This window comes from Lissotriton vulgaris, chromosome 11 (genome assembly GCF_964263255.1).
Source record: "Lissotriton vulgaris chromosome 11, aLisVul1.2, whole genome shotgun sequence".
Lineage (NCBI taxonomy): Eukaryota > Metazoa > Chordata > Amphibia > Caudata > Salamandridae > Lissotriton > Lissotriton vulgaris.
In genome coordinates, this window is record NC_141699.1 from 63,902,156 (window position 1) to 63,919,011 (window position 16,856).

Sequence of the window (16,856 nt, forward strand, 5' to 3'; positions counted from 1 at the left end):
TAGGAAAACGATAAAGAGTTTAAACCTTACGAGAGCAGCAGGCCCTGATAACCTCCCGGCAGTGATAATCAAAACACAACCAGACTGGTGGGCAAAATTTTTTGCGGACATGTTTCAAATAATCCTAGAAACCGGGAGTTTCCCCGATACCTGGAAAGGGGCCATAATACGGCCCATACATAAGAAAGGGGATATGCATAGTCCTAAAAATTATAGGCTAATCAATTTACTTGACATTGGGGAGAAGATCTTCGCCAAAATAGTACTTGGCAAATTAAAAAACTGGGTAGAGATAAATCTAATTATCCCAGTGGAGCAGGGAGGATTCAAGGAAGGCCATTCCACAATGGACCACTGTTATGCCCTTTGGGCGCTGGCCCGGAAGTCGATAGAGCAAAGGGGAAACTTGTTTTGTTGTTTTTGTCGACTTCCGGGCAGCCTTTGACTCAGTGGATCGCGGGAAACTTTGGGAGTGCCTGATTAAATATAATATCCCAACTGACCTATTAGCGATACTAAAAGAATTGCATAGAGGAAACTGGGCCCAAGTAGTAAAAGATACACAGGGGGCACTAACAAGGAAAATAGCAATAGACAATAGACTCCGACAGGGCTGCGTGTTAGCTCCTCTACTCTTTTCAATCTTTCTAGCAGACTTGCCGGTAGCATTGGAGGTGGAGAGGAGTGCTAGCCCCAGAATGAGTGGTAAGAAAGTATCATGCTTATTGTATGCAGACGATCTTGTTATTACTGACCAGACACAGCTGGGGCTACAGAGGAAATTAAATGCTTTTAACGATTACTGCAAGAGTAAACTGCTAATAGTAAATATGGACAAAACAAAGGTTATGTGCTTTGGTAAAAAGCCAAAGAGCTTTTGCTGGTATCTAGATAAAACTAAATTAGAAACAGTAAAAGAATATAAATATCTGGGCCTATGGTTCGAATCATCCTTAAAATGGAACAAACATGTAGAAAACCAAAATGCAAAAGCTTCTTCCTCTATTTGTGGCTTGAAAAAATGTAATAAAACCTACGGAGATATGTCACATAAACCCATGATAAAAGCTTTCTCAGCCATGGTCCCCCCACAAGTACTATATGGGGCAGAGGTCCTATTCTTTAGTGGTAAAGGGGATTGGAATCGGGAGGAAGGTAAACGCTACTGTCCTTGCCAAAGTCAGCCATGCTACAGGCAATTAGACTCGAAACAGGACTGATAGGGTGGAATACCCAGACCAGAATGGCTGTGGCTAGATTTTGGAAACGGCAATCTCTAGAGGAAGCGCAAAAAGGTGTCACACTGGTGTAGTGGGGAAATACAACATAGCAATCTAAGATGGGCAGCGGAGGCAAAAAAGAAGATAAAAGAGACAATTTGTTGCCTAGATGTGGGTACAACCCAAAACCCCTTAGAAGCAGTCTTTACAAAAGTGACACTAGACAAAAAGGAAGGGAGTACTCGAGGTCACAGGACCTAGGTTATTTAAGAAACAAAAAATCGGTAAAAAACATGATAGAAGTGTGGGAAACCGATATAGGATATCCATACCTAGAAGCACTCCCGAACTATGGATTTAGGTGGGATATTTTAAAAATGAGAATTGGCATTATCCCCTGGAGAGTGGAGGAGAAAGTCACGGCAGAAATGATGTACCCAGATGGTTTTTGCAAGTGCGGTATGGGGTCTAAGTGTGAGATAATGCACATTCTTCTTGACTGTCTCAGGTATGTTGAAGTGAGAAAACTGATTCTGCGACCTATATTCATAAAATATAACACAAGAGTGAGAGCCCAAGCAATCAATTTAGTGCTAAGAATGGAATATCTAGAAATAGCTATAGCTTTGGGTTATTACCTGAAAGAAATTAATCAAATGGTCAGGGGAAAGCTCAAAGAAGCGTAGTGAGAAACCCCAGTTACCCTGTATACAATAAATGAAGAAGAGTAACTCAGGCAGGATAAGTCCAATGGGTTTTAATACTTTTTAATCTCCTTATAGCAATGGTGGACTGCTGAAGATAATGAACAGCCCTGACTTTAAAAGTCTAAGATAATTCGGATTTTAAGTAGAATGTTCTGTATGTTTTATACTTTTTTAAAGATTTTAACAAAAGTTGTACACTGTTTTATTAACAACTAATTATGTATATTATCCTGAATTTTATTTGATTTGGTTTTAAAGACTAAGGTCTAAATAAAACAGAGTTTTTCTCTCTCTCTCACTCCTGCTGATATGCTTATAGCACGGGGACACATATTTTGGGGTAGCAAGGCGCTCTACAAATAAACTGTTATTAATGATAATATTATTATTATTATTGCAGGGGTGCAGTGGGCTCCTCGGACCCCTGGCCATGGGTGCCACAGCATCTTGTGCCCTAATTGTTATATCTACAATTCCTCTTTATATGATATCTCCATGTTGCTCTTATCTCCTCATTGCATCTTTTCTCATCCCTATCCACTGGCACTCAACCCCTCTCATTTCTCCTTATCTCCTTCTTCCCTTGTTTTATTTTTTTCTTCTCAACTTGCTCCTCCTTACATTCTCCACTTTTCTTTTTTTTAATTTCTTCGCTGCCCCACTTCTCCCTCATCCGTCCTCCTCTTCTACTATCTCCCATAGACTTCCGCTAATCTCCCTGTTAGCTCTCATTCCAACCCTACTCTATAAAATCTATATCTTAAATATGCTTCTCTCTCACCCACCTCATTTCTCTTCTTGTCTCCAACCTCCTTGTTCGTCACCTCTTGGTTTACCTATCCCCTTTTTGTTGTTTTATTGTCCTATTCTTACTTATTCCTTTCCCTCCCTTTTTTTCTTTCCTTTCTACATTTAACTCCCCCTACTCTCTCCATATCTTCCTTATTCATGTGTTCCCTTTTCTATCTCACTTCCATAGCTTATCATCCCCCTATAAGCCTCCTTTTTTCCCTACACTCACATTTCCCCTCTCTCTCGCACTCCCAAATCTTTCCTCTCCATCTTTCTATTATTTTCTCCTTTCCTATCTATTATCTTTTCTTTCTTTCCCATTCCCATACTTATCTTCTATTCACTACTCTCCCATCTTTTTTTCTTATTCTGTCTTTACTATCTCCTTGTTCATTTTCTAATGCTGTCTCTCGTCTTCTTTTATTCTCTTTACTTCATATCGCAATCTCCCCCCTCAATTCTTTTCGCTCCAAATATCTTGCCCCACAGTAGACCTCCTCCTTCCAACCTCATTCTATCCACCTCTGTTTAATCGCACCCTTCTGTGTTTCTTGATTTCTACTGCCTTTTCACCTCATCCATCAGCTTTCACCCTGTCTCCTTGTCCTCTTTTCTACCATATTTATTTATTTATTTATTTAAACTTGTAAGGCGCACAGCTACCCGCAATGGGTTTCTCGGCGCCAAGGGAAAGACTGAAGAAGAAAAACTACAAGACTTAAAGGAGGGACGGCTGTTCAAAGAAAACAGTGCTTACTTAAAAAACCTATTGCTGAAAAAGCCAAGTTTTTAGTCCCTTACGGAACTTAACAAAGTTAGTTTCCAACTTCAGACTCACAGGCAAGGTGTTCCACGTTTTAGTGGCCAGATGCGAAAAGGAGCGGCCGCCCATCTTCACCAGCTTAAATCTAGGAACGACAAAGTCTCCCTTACCTGCAGATCTAAGGGAACGGCTAGGAGTATAGGCATGAATAAGATTTTATAGATATTTGGGGGCAGAGCCTTGTTTAATCTTGAAAATATAACACAAGGCCTTAAACTTAATTCTATTTTTTATTTCTAGCCAGTGCAAATCGCGAAGGGCAGGGAGTGCTGATACTCTCCTGGGAACATTGCGTAGCAGCCTTGCGGCCGCATTTTGAGCTGCCTGAAGTTTTCTCAGCGTAGTCAGATCAGCGCCAAGGTACAGAACATTCTTGTAGTCCAGGCGTGATGTTATCAAAGCCTGGACCACTGTCCTTTGGGTGTTGGTCGGAAGCATCCACAGGATTTTTTGGAGCCATTTGAGAGTAGCAAAACAGATGGCAGCCACTTTGACAGCCTGTTGACGCATCGTAAGCTTGTCATCAATTAAGAAACCGAGGTTGCGCACCTGAGCCACAGGCTTGGGAATAAGACCCATACTTTCAGGCCAATGTTGTGGGCCCCAGAGATCTTTGTCTTTACCCAGGATTACAATCTCGGTCTTATCACCGTTCAGCCTCAAGAAGTTTGGCTTCATCCAATCAGCCACCCGAGACAGCCCCAGTTTAAGAGCTGAGACATTACTGCCATCCCCTCCAGATAGAGTGAAAATTATCTGTGTGTCATCGGCGTACAAGAATAATGTTAGGCCAGCTCCTTCCACAATAGTGGCCAGGGGTCTAATATAGATGTTAAAAAGTAATGGACTAAGGATAGACCCCTGAGGCACGACGTACGCAGATGCACAAATTTTAGATGATGCTTTAGCCGAGAAAACCTGGAAGGTACGTCCTCTCAGAAAAGAAGCTATCCAAGTAAGGGCCGAACCCCCAACTCCCAGAGATTGAAGGGATGAGAGAAGAATGGAATGAGACACAGTATCGAAATCTGCGCTTAAATCCAATAGGATAAGCGCTGATGTCTCCCCGCGATCGACACTGTGTCTCAGATTCTCGGTAACTCCCAAAAGAGTGGTTTCATATGACAAACTCCTGCAAAATGCCATTGAATGAATGTTTGGCCTCTGCTCCGCTGTATCCTCTGTTTTGAGTTTTACCAGTGTCTAACTGGACCGCGTGTCATTCTCTGTTTGAATGACTCTTTCCCAACCCGTCCCAGAGGAAAAGACCACACAGAGCTAAACCCAGGGAGACATTTCGCAAAATTCTTAGCAAAATCAGGACAATCTTTGGCTGCCTGTGTTCTGGTTCATGGAGAACGTGGCCTGGGTGTTGGGGTTTGACTGTTCCTATTGGAGCAGAGTCAAAGCTGATTTGCATATGGCTGGGTCTAAACAGTGTTGACCAGGTGGTCAAAAGAACGATGGTTTGGAATACTATCCCGAGGGATTGCCAGTGGTTAGACAGGAATGTGAGCCCAAAAATTACGGGTCTTCAAGGCTGCACACACACAGTGGGACACGTTGTAAAGGATATTTTGGCACTAGAAGGACCCCCTTCCTGTACAAAACCTATGCATGATAGAACACTCGTACCCTTGTACTAACGACAGGGCCACTGGAATTATGCAAGGTTGTAGCCCTTTCCCCATAACTATGGATTTGCTACATGTGCCACATAATCCATCATCTACTCTATAATCTTTATATTTTAAACCCAAAACATTGGAGCATGTTACCAACAACTAGCGATAATTATCGCTATGTTGACTTAGCGGCAATATTATTATCGCCGAGCTCTGCCGATTATTATCGCAGATAAACCTTGCTTTTATCAAGGTTTATCTCAAAAGCGATCAAAATCGGCCGAAATGCATGAATATCGCTGAAAAGTCAGCGATATTCATGCATTACCGAGCTAATGCTCCTAGCCATGTTATCCACCTACCATTGGATAACATGGCTAAGAACTACTCTGGGCAGGCGTTAGCTTTTGGAGATATTCGCACTTAGCGCGAATATTTCCAAAAGTAGGTAATAGGAGATACCGATGTTAGCGACTGTTTCCAGTCGCTAACATCTTGGCACGCCCACTTTGCATGTCATTAGCGATAATTTTCGCTGACATGCAAAGTAGGCCCCAAGATGATCGCTATCTCCTACTAGCTTTCGCTAACTGGTGTTAGCGACACCTAGGTAATAGGGTGATAAAATTATCGCCGCTTTAGCGGGAAAAATTCCCGCTAAAGCAGCGATAAGGCCCTTGATAATATGCCCCATTGTTTCCAGCTTGAATATATCAGAAGGCACTAAATCAGTGCTGCTTAGTGGAAGACCCTTCGCAAAGGTTAATCGGTCACCATTGTTTTACCAATTGTTGTATTTATGTGCTAAATTAGTACTAAGGTGGTGCAATATTTGCTGTTTCCAGCTTTGTTTGCGAGCACGTGGAACGCTTCTGTTTGAGCGCCGAACGGGGTCTGCACGCTGGTAATTTCACGTGTGACCAATGATTCCCTGATCCTGGGACTGCCAAACAACAATGGATTTTTAAATATAAACCCTGACAGAGTGTGTACAAACGATTACAGCAGTACCGCGTGCGTGGTTTTATCACTCCACATCTATATATATATTGACACATGTTGTCAGCTACGAAGTCCTGAAACAATGCAGACTATAAGTATCGTGGTCCCCTAATTACTTTCAAGATACATTAGGAGGATAACACTATTTTAATTTGGAAAAGATAATTCGCTGGACGAATATCCGTTGAAACTGAGAAGGAGGCAGAGTACCCCTGATCTTATTTTATTGATACAAAAAAATTGAGAACCATTGGGAAACATTTATTGTAATTGTCCTGATGAAGATGGTGAAATATTAAATATACCGCCGAAACGCGTCGATGCACAAGGAGCAATACAGAAAAAACAAACTACGGAAAATTCTAAGCTCTTGTTGGAATTTAGTCCTTTTCCTGTACCTCCTTTTTTATAGGAATGTTAGATTTATTTCTTTTATAGTGTTCCATTTTGTATATGTTTCCCTTTTTTAACAAAATATAGTGTATGCTAATAAACTGTACAGATCTACTTTTATTATAGTGATTTCACTGTTTTTTTAATATATGTTATATTGCTTCCTTGTTATGGTTTGATATTGGTGAGTTTATATGTGTCTGTAAGAATCTGTGTCTCTATGGTAATTAGCCCAAAGGGAATTATATTTTGACTTGTGGCAATATTTGCCCAGACAATGTAAGCATGAGTGAAATTGCCAAAATAACATAGTATTACTATCACAAAATATGCCACATTACACCACATAATTTGCCTTTTCTTGCATCATAAATCAACCCTTACGCATAATTTGGTCCTCTCCTGACGCATAATTCACGTGGCTCTGACTATGGTGCAAAGTACAGGTGGGCGAACCAACATATTGACAGGGAAAGTTTAGCCATTGGGTCGGCTCTAGCTCTTAAGAGCCCATGCACAAGCTAGCCTTGTAAATGTGTGGCATGTCAATCGTTCAGCACAGATTATATAAGAATATGGTGAGGTGTTTTCAAAATTCAAAAATGTAAATGTGGAATTGTTTCACCTTAGTCAGGGCCACTAGAATTTTTTGAATCTGCTGCATTGGCTTTTTTCTCCTAATTATGGATTTGCCGCATTTGCCACATAATCCATCACTTGCTGCATAATCTGCAGATTTTGACCCAAAATTGTTTTAGGTCAAACGAATCAAAGGTTATTAAAAATGTGGCCACGTGTTTGCGCAAAGTGGAAGGCCCTTAGCAAATGTTAACTGGTCATCTTTCAGTTGATTATTTCTGCATTTGGTTGTTAAACTGGTAAAAATTAGGCAAAACCTGTGCATAGACAGTTGTATCATGCGTAAAAAGGACAAAACAATGAAGTGATACAAACAAAAAATGTACCACATTATGCTGCGTAATTTGTCTTTTCTTGCTGCATAATCTAGTCAACCTTGCCGCATAACTTGGTGCACCCTTGCAGCATAATTTTACTGGTCCTGACCGTAGACCATCAGATTGTGTGCTGAAGGATTTATTAAAAGTGAGCTTTTAAACAGAACTGAGAAGGTCCTGAAAGTTTTGTTCATTTTTAGAATTTCTATGTAGCAAACACAACCAGAAAGTATTGGAGCACTATACCCGAGCAGCAGACTGGAAGCTGTTTTCCCAGTTCCAAAGTCAGCAGCTCTGGCAGTCATTCTACATACTCACCCTCTCTTTGCCATGTGAAACACAATCAGGTGTTTATTTCACACTGCCTGCTGCCCTCCTCATCAACCGCTCCCAACTTAAATTAAAGAAACAGCCCGTTTCTAGGGGTGAGTGGAATTTGCGTAGTCGCGCTACGCAAAGCTCCGCGAAACAGTAAAAATCTCTGCGAGTGCACAAAAGTTCTGCGCACACGCGGAATTGCTTGTTTTGCCCATTCGCGATGCTTTTTTTCCTGTTCACGAATGCTGTTTGTGTGCTCGGGGACAAAATATCTCGTGAACACGCATTTTGAAAGCGCGAACAAGCAAAAAATTTCACGAAGCCGCGGATCGCGGAATGGTTCTCCGCGGTACGTGAAATTACCCAAATTGCGCGATCGAAATGGAATTTACTGCCCAGGCCTACCCGGTTTCTTACAGATGCACTGGTGCGCCTGCCACAAAAAGAAAAGAGGGGAGTTTTCACACCTCCCTTCAATCTCAATGAAGTCTGGGAGCGATGAGAGCGCTCCCTGGGAGAGTCTGGGTGCTCGAAGTAGAAAGGCTGCGCGCGCGCACAATGTCCTGCTGGGTGACCTTATGATAGTTCTTCTTCACCTGATGCCAGGAAGTATCTCGCCAATACCCTCCACGTTCCAGGATAGACTAGAGATTGATGCCAGGCCCTCTGCCCCGAGAATTAGAAATGCACCAGGACTCTACCTGTCCACCCCAGGGTTCACTCCCTACCTCAGGAAGCAGAGGTGCTCTGCAGGGCAGGGTGTAGCTCTCTTACATCACCAGCACCCCCATGCATGCCAGTCAGTCACCTGTCTGCCTCAGCTCACTCACCTTGGTGCACCATCCCTTGGCTAGACTGCTCAACCTTACATCAGTGGTGTTCAGAACTGCACTCAGATGCACACCAGTGAAAATACTGCCCTGCACTAGTGAACATCCACCCGTGCACTAGTGAGCGTGCATCTGATCCGGACACAGAGCCCCAGTTGGACTCCAGCTGCGCCCTTCCTGCACCGAGGGGTTGGCTTGTGCTGACTTCCAACAATCTCAAACTATTAGCTCGAATTCGGTCACGTGCATACCCATAGGGGCACTGAAAAAGGGAATTCGGCCCAGCCTATACTGGCAAACAAATGACCGAATTCTTTTTTTTACTGAACATTATAATATTTGCCGAAAACTTATTAAACGAGCATTGGTAAAGCAAAGGAGTCTGGCAGTGACTGACAGTCTTTTATTTCTGTCACTGCTTGGTTTAATTTGTCAATGTATTGTCATGGTTTTTGGCTCTGAAAAACTTTATTATTGGAGGAGCTGCTGGACGCTTGAAAATATAATAAAAAAAATGTCTGAAATAAAAATTGTCTTTGGTCTTAAAAAGCACACATTGTCATAGTGGTCCCTTATACAGCAGGGAACTGCTTTATGTGTGTGGACGATCCTCGTGTAAGAGCAAAATGATATCAGTGGAAGTTAGCCAATGGAAGGAGTGAGATGCTGTCATGGAAGGAGTGAGATGCTGTCATGGAAGGAGTGAGATGCTGTCAGTCAGTAAACAGAAGGAGTGAGATGCTGTCATTCAGCCAACGGAAGGAGTGAGATGCTGTCATGGAAGGAGTGAGATGCTGTCACTCAGCCAACTGAAGGAGTGATATGCTGTCATGGAAGGAGTGAGATGCTGTCGCTCAAAGTTAGCCAATGGAAGGAGTGAGATGCTGTCAGTCAGTAAACAGAAGGAGTGAGATGCTGTCACTCAGCCAACGGAAGGAGTGAGATGCTGTCATGGAAGGAGTGAGATGCTGTCACTCAGCCAACGGAAGGAGTGAGATGCTGTCATGGAAGGAGTGAGATGCTGTCATGGAAGGAGTGAGATGCTGTCACTCAAAGTTATGCAATGGAAGCAGTGAACCGACCTTTTGCTTCATGATGAATGCTGCAGGGGAGGAAAAAAATGCAAATGACACATCAACAGACCAGTGAAAGAAGGGGGCTGGGTAAGAGCCCTATTAGTAAGTACATCATATGTATATATGCATACATATAATTTCAGTAAAACCAAAAGGGGTCGGCTAGCGCAAGACTTGCAAAGCACCAAACCAGGAAGACAGTGAAAACTATCCCTGAACTAGACAATCAGTAAACCTTTTAGCGCCCTTGTCTGCAAATAGAGTTCTAATTATTACAATATCAGCAACGAGGACCATCGGGGACTGTCCATGGTGCTGAAACTCAGCTCTAGGCTCTAGAGGCTCGATGTATGATGCTTGCATTCATCAAGTCGCAAATTGCTTTAAAATGCGACTCACAATTTGCGACTTGCTAAATGCAATATACAACAGTGTCTCAGACACTGTTTGAGATTCCCACTGGGGTCGCAAATTGCATGTCTCATCAATATTCATGAGGCAAGCGCAATTTGCGACCCCAACGGGAATGGCTGGCACTCACAGGGATGGTGGCCTGCTAGGGTCAGCAGACCACCATGTCTGAGACTGCTTTTTAAATAAAGCATTTTTTTTAATGCATCCTGTTTTCCTTCAGGGAAAACGGGCTGCATTTAAAAAAGAAAAATTACACTTTTCAGTTTAATTTTTTAAGGGCTGGGTGTGGTACCTGGGACCACTACCTGACCTTAAAAAAATGGGACCGCTTCCCGTTTGCGAGTGGTTTACCACCTACTTGAAGTAGGTGGTAAAATGTAAGTGTTTTGCATCCGCAAATGCGGTTGCAATACAACAGTACATGGAATGGTGACTTGCTATTAACAGCGAGAGTCGCAAATGCTATTTTGCGAGGCAGTGACTAGCAAAATAGCATTTGTACATGCCTGGAACATTGTTTGCGGGCGCAAATGGCCGATCTCCTGTTTGTGACCGCAAACAGGGTTATACATCTGGCCCTAGATCTCTTGGCGCTATTCTTGATGATGCTTGGGGTATGGCTTTGTCTAGGATGGGTCCCACTGGGTCTTAGGCACAACAGTTATTAAAAAAAACATTGAAAGGATTCTTTGGTGGGCCCTCTATAGTCCTTACCTTTACAGGCTAAAACATTGATCGATTCCTGAACAATGATTGTTAGAATCATTAAGGTAATCCCTGTCATTAATGTGGTTCCTGCTTACATTTCACATTTTACTTAACTTTAAATTACCTATGAATGTATGCTTTTTGCATGATGTTGTGTTCCTGTAGTTCTTTTTTGTTCAGTGTATTAATGTTATATTAGAACATTGGAATGTTGAGCGCTCTATTGAAAACAATTTGAAAGTTGAAGCCTGGAGCATCAACATTACAATGTATTACACAGGCCTCATAGAGCTCGAGGGGATCTCAACCCCCTCGGGCTCTGTGCAACCTTTGTTTTACAAATCAGAATATTTTTCCCTCTAGGGGCAAAATGTTCTTAAAGCCTAAGAACCCTCAGTAACGGGCTTTAATGAGCTTTCGGCTCGGGCCTTTAAAGCTGTAGCGTACCTTTAATGGACAGTAGAGCTCGCTACAGCGGGCCTGAGGCTATATTGAATCATCTCTATGTGTCTTTCTGAGTTTAGTTTGTGGGTGGGTGTTTATCTCTGGCTTCCACTGACTGCGCTGAAGTTGAGGCGGAAGGCAGCGCGAGTTTCTCACTGTGCCTATTAATGGGTCATAAAGGTGTTCAGAATACATGCTCATCCAATCCTTGGCCTCTTTTCAGATCGCACAAAACAATGGTCAATCTGACAAATGCAATTGTGAATCTATGTGACAGTGTGTGACAAAGGTAGACAACTGTTGAAATATTGACCAGGGGCAAAAGTAAAAGAAAGGCAGTGCTTTCAGGCGAGTGGGTGGGTTGTGTGTAGGAGTGATGAAGTGAGGGGAACGCAATGAAGTGTGTGCGAGAGAGAGTGAAAAGATGGTGCTGAAGAGGAAAGAGAAGAGATGTGAGCTATGCAGATGCAGCACCTCAGAAAGTGGTCAGGTGAGAAAGCTCTTACAGAGTGAGAGACAGCAAAGGGAAGTGGTGTGAAATGAAGAATGATAGTGGAAGACAGACTCTGGAGACTACTACTCCTTTCCACAGGGCTCATTGTGGTTTAATTCACAGTGTCATATTGTCAGAATTAAAATGTTTACAGTTCTAACTATTCACAGCAAAATCGTTGTCACACGTGTATCTGATATATGCCAAAGCCAATAGGTGTGGCTTGTTTTAGGTACATATCTGTGACTGTGTAACGGGTCTTGACAAAAGCTAACAGAGGCATCAAATGCTGGTAGGTGAAACTTATGGGCACAGGGCTTTAGTTTTAAGCCGTGCCTGTAATTATATGAACCACCCCTCTTAGAGAAGGTTTCTAGCTTTGCTTTTTAGGCCACGCCCCTTCTAGAGCCTTCCATTGCCTGCATTTTGTTTATCCCATTTAAAGCTCTGACTAGTGGGGGGGAATGCTGAGTTAATAATCAAAACATGTAGGGTTCCAGTGACCTTCTGAGTGACTGGTTGTGTAATGTTGTGTTATTAGCACAGAAAAGACATTTGGTGACAATAAATTCGAGGGACTCAGTAACACAGAAAAGAGACAAAGGATGGGCAGGTGCTGGGAATGATCAAAGAGCTTCCCCTTGAAAATAAGACCTGTCCTATGAGAGTCAATGGACCCTACCAGGGCACTGCCCGCTGCCAATCATTCAACCCAGGGGAGCGCAGGCTATGGCAAGATGTGCAAAGACCACAGAGGAGTAAAGTGGTCTCATATTGATTCGCAGGGCCCTAAGTTTAACGAATCCAGTATACATGCGTCTACTTAGGTCGTTGAATATACGCCTTGATCTTCTCTAAGAGTATTCTAATGTTGTTTGCATGTCGCAGTGTCCCTGTGTCTGACGATATCTGTCTGGGTTTTCTATTCTAGTCTTTAAGGCACCTGACTTCTGGCTAGGTCACCCATAAGCATCTTGTGGTTGAGGAGAAGATTCACTAGCTAAGGGCCCTACATGGCCCGCTTCATCGATCGTGTAGCATCTCTCTTGTGCAACATGCTGACTGCTTGCTGATTGCATGTGGTCTCCGATTCACAGGTACAAACCTCAGAGGTGGAGGCATAACCATAGGAGCGCTTCATTCTACCTCTTGAGGCATTGCTGAACTTGTGCCTGTGTGTGACCTGAACTGTCTGGTGCCACCAATATCCCTGTGCACCGGACATGTGCCTATTACCAGGGAGGTATGTAATTTGAAAATCTTCATTGTGCATGTGACTGGACTGGCCTAGTGTGACTCATATCATCGCACACCAGACGTTGTGCCCAGATTGCTTATTGCAACCAATATTGCCATGCACTGGACGCTTGTGCATCCTACCCAGGGATGTGCTGGTCTGAACTAATCATTGTGTGAGCAAGTTGGTCATTTGCGACCTGTAAAATCATGCACCAGACGTTGTGCTTGGATTGCCTGGGTGAGGCTCTGATCGATGTATACATGACAAAGAGCTCGCCCCTTTTGAGAGGCCCCTCCCTCTGCTTCGTTCCACGATTGTTCCCTCTCGAGCCTTCCAGCGTGGCGGACCAAAAAGCCACTCCTAGCCTTTCCTTCCCCAATGACATTGTGGGGCGAGGTACTATAGCCTGGCTAGGGCCAAGGTAGTGAAAGTGATTGCCTGGGCTGGAGGAACGCTCCTGAGTGCAATCAGAAGTGGGTCGAGAGACTGCGTGACCTCCCCCTGTGTTTTGCAGAACTGCGCTGTTGGCAAAAGGCCCTTGTGGACACCTCAGGTATAACCGAATATTGCCCCCACCCACTTCCTGCTCTGCATCCTGTGGTTGAACTTCTTGAGTGGCTGCCAAAACCCTTTTGCCGCTGCCTCCATATTGACCTTGCTGCCTACCTCACACCTCCTTCACAGGGACACTGACTACTTTGGCTGCGTGCGGCCTAGTGCCTGATGGGAGGATGGGAGGATGGGAGGATGGGGTGTCACCAATCGGGGGGCTGCAGGATAGGTGGGGTAAAGTGGAGGATGGAGGGAGGCTTAGGGCCATGGGGTCTGCAGCGTGGTTACCAATTGACCTGGTGGGTATCAGTGGCATCGCATTAGTGTGCTGGGTCACACGTGTGCGAGCGTGTTCCATATGGAATCGGCTGATAGCCCTGGCACCGAGTAGCGGTGCCGAGTGAGTGTGTTAGAGTGTGGGAGTGACCATAAGTAACACGCCTGTGATTCACGACGGTGGTTGGTGGCTTGCCTAGTACATTGATGTTGTGTTAAGAAAGCCTCACGTTTGACATTGGTTCTACTCAAGCGGTCGCGGCCCACAGTGCTGCTAAAAAAGTGTTATAATTTGGTATATGTACATATTTTGGATATCGTTGTGACCCGGGGATTGCTTATAGTAATTTTGCGGTGAGCCTGGGGATGGACAACATATTTCACCACATAAGGGTGCTGGGGGTGGGGGTGTAAGACCGAATCTTTCCCAAGTGTGCATATTCCTGATTCCCTTCGAGCTCGGCTGGGCCTAGTACTGCTATAAATAATTCCCCAGGTGATTTATGCCCAGACGTGCTTGATGTTCATATTATGTTGAATATTAAGTGTGTTTTGAAAATAAACGTTATTTGCAAGCATCGCATGTGAAGTCTCATTTGTGACGCTCAGCGTATTTATTGTGTGTCAGTGCTGTGCCAATGCTTTACACGTTGCCTCCGTGATAAGCCCGACTGCTCAGTGCCAAGCTACCCAAGGGTGAGCGCAGGTTACTCAGTGTGTGTAATCAGCCGCCCCTGGCGGGAGTGGCAGGTTCTGCTAGCTGGGGCGGGGAGTGCCTCGGCCAACCGGAAAGTGCCAGTCCCAACAGTTCAGGATTGTGGCAATATAGGAGATGGATGGAGAATGGACAACATGTTAATGGTGAATGGATCATGCCTGATGAACAAAAAGTCAAAAAAGTGTAAATTATGAACGTATGACGAACAGTTTATTGGTGATGAATGGATGGTGAATAGGTAATGCATGGATAGTGAATGGCGAATGCATGGTGAAAAGAAGAACAATGGTGACAGGATAGTTAATGGATAGTGAATAGTAAATGGTAAATGACTGCTGAGTGGAAGAAGACTAGTGGTAAAAGAAACATGAATAGATAATGGATGATGAATGGACGGTAAATACTGAATGGGCAGTGGATGGGTGGGTTGGTGGGTTGATGGACGGATGGATGGATGGCTTGATTATGATGGATGGGTGAGTGGATGGATGGGGGGATGGATGGATGGGTGGGTGGATGGGTGGATGGATGAATGGGTGAGTGAGTGGGTGGGTGGATGGATGGATGGATGGATGGATGGATGGATGGATGGATGGATGGATGGGTGAACAAGCGGATTAATGGATGGGTAGGTGATTGGATGGGTGAGTGGACGTATGGATGAATGGATGGAGAGATGGATGGATGAATGGGTGAGTGAGTGGGTGGATGGATGGATGGATGGATGGATGGATGGATGGATGGATGGATGGATGGATGGATGGGTGAGTGGATGGATGGGTGAACGAGCGGATGAATGGATGGGTGGGTGATTGAATGGGTGAGTGGACGTATGGATAAATGGATGGATAGATAGATGGATGAATGGGTAAGTGGATAAAGAGCAGCAGTATTTGGTGCTGAGGTAGAGCACAGGCAGCCCAAAGGGACACAACAGAGGAGTCAGGAGGGAGCATTGCAGCTGGATATCTGGGATCAATCAGGGACCCTCAGAAGCCAGAGAGCACAGGGTGGTGAGGAGACCCTGACAACCCACCGACAGCACCGGAGCATAGGGCTGTGACAATGGTAACTAGCACGGCCGGGGGCAGGAGGGGCAAACAGCAAGCTGGAGAGCGGTGTTTATGTGGCGTCACATATTCTATATCACTCTCTTCCTTTTCACTCTTTGTCTCCCTCTCTCTTCTCCATCGTTTTATACTGTCTTTCTAGCTAGCTATCTCTTCTCTTTCCTCCTTTCCCATCTTTTTCTCTGCCTCTCTTTCTACTCTTCTTTCTCTCTCTCTTCCCTCGCCCTATCTCCCACTCTTTCTCACATCCTTTCTTCTCACTTCCTCTGTATCTCCTACTCTACCTCCCCTTCATGCCTTTCTCTCTCTTTCTACTTTAGCTCTGTCTCTTTCCTCTCCCTAACTCCTACTCCTTTCTCATCCTTTCTTCTCACTTCCTCTGTATCTCCTACTCTACCTCCCCTTCATGCCTTTCTCTCTCTTTCTACTTTAGCTCTGTCTCTTTCCTCTCCCTAACTCCTACTCCTTTCTCATCCTTTCTTCTCACTTCCTCTGTATCTCCTACTCTACCTCCCCTTCATGCCTTTCTCTCTCTTTCTACTTTAGCTCTGTCTCTTTCCTCTCCCTAACTCCTACTCCTTTCTCATCCTCCCTTCTGACTTCCTCTTTATCTCTCCCTATAGCTCCTCTTCATGTCTCTCTCGCTCTGTCTTTCTCTCTTTCCTCCCTCACCAACCCTCGCTTCTCTCCTATACTTTTTATTTTAGTCTCCCTTTTCTCTATCTATAACCCTCTCTTTTTGCTTCTCTTTTTCTTTCTTCTACCCTTTATTGTCTCGGGCTCTATTTTCCTTTCTACCGCCCCTTCCTTCCTTCCTCTCTCTCTCCGTCTCTCTCTATCTCTCTCTCTCACCCCCTTCCCTCTCTATACTGCCCCAGTCACTTCCCCTTTACCCTCGAGTGCAGCCCTTCTGATCTCGACTACAGATGTTCACCTGTGGAGTACAAGGCCGGGCCTCTTGGCTTTGGCAGCGCTTCTGTTGCACAACACGCTCTTCCACTTAAGTCCTAACTGATGGTACTCTGTGTTCTCGAGCGTGTCTCATCACACTGTGTGATCTTCGCCAAGCAGGCAACCGGCTCCCCGCTACCCTGACCTCGCAGTTCGGAGAAGCCGTGCTAATGCGCCGGTTGGTAGGTGATTACTCGGCAGTCGCCACAACAGTGGGTTGGCAGCGGCCCCCGTGGGGACCCGGAGGC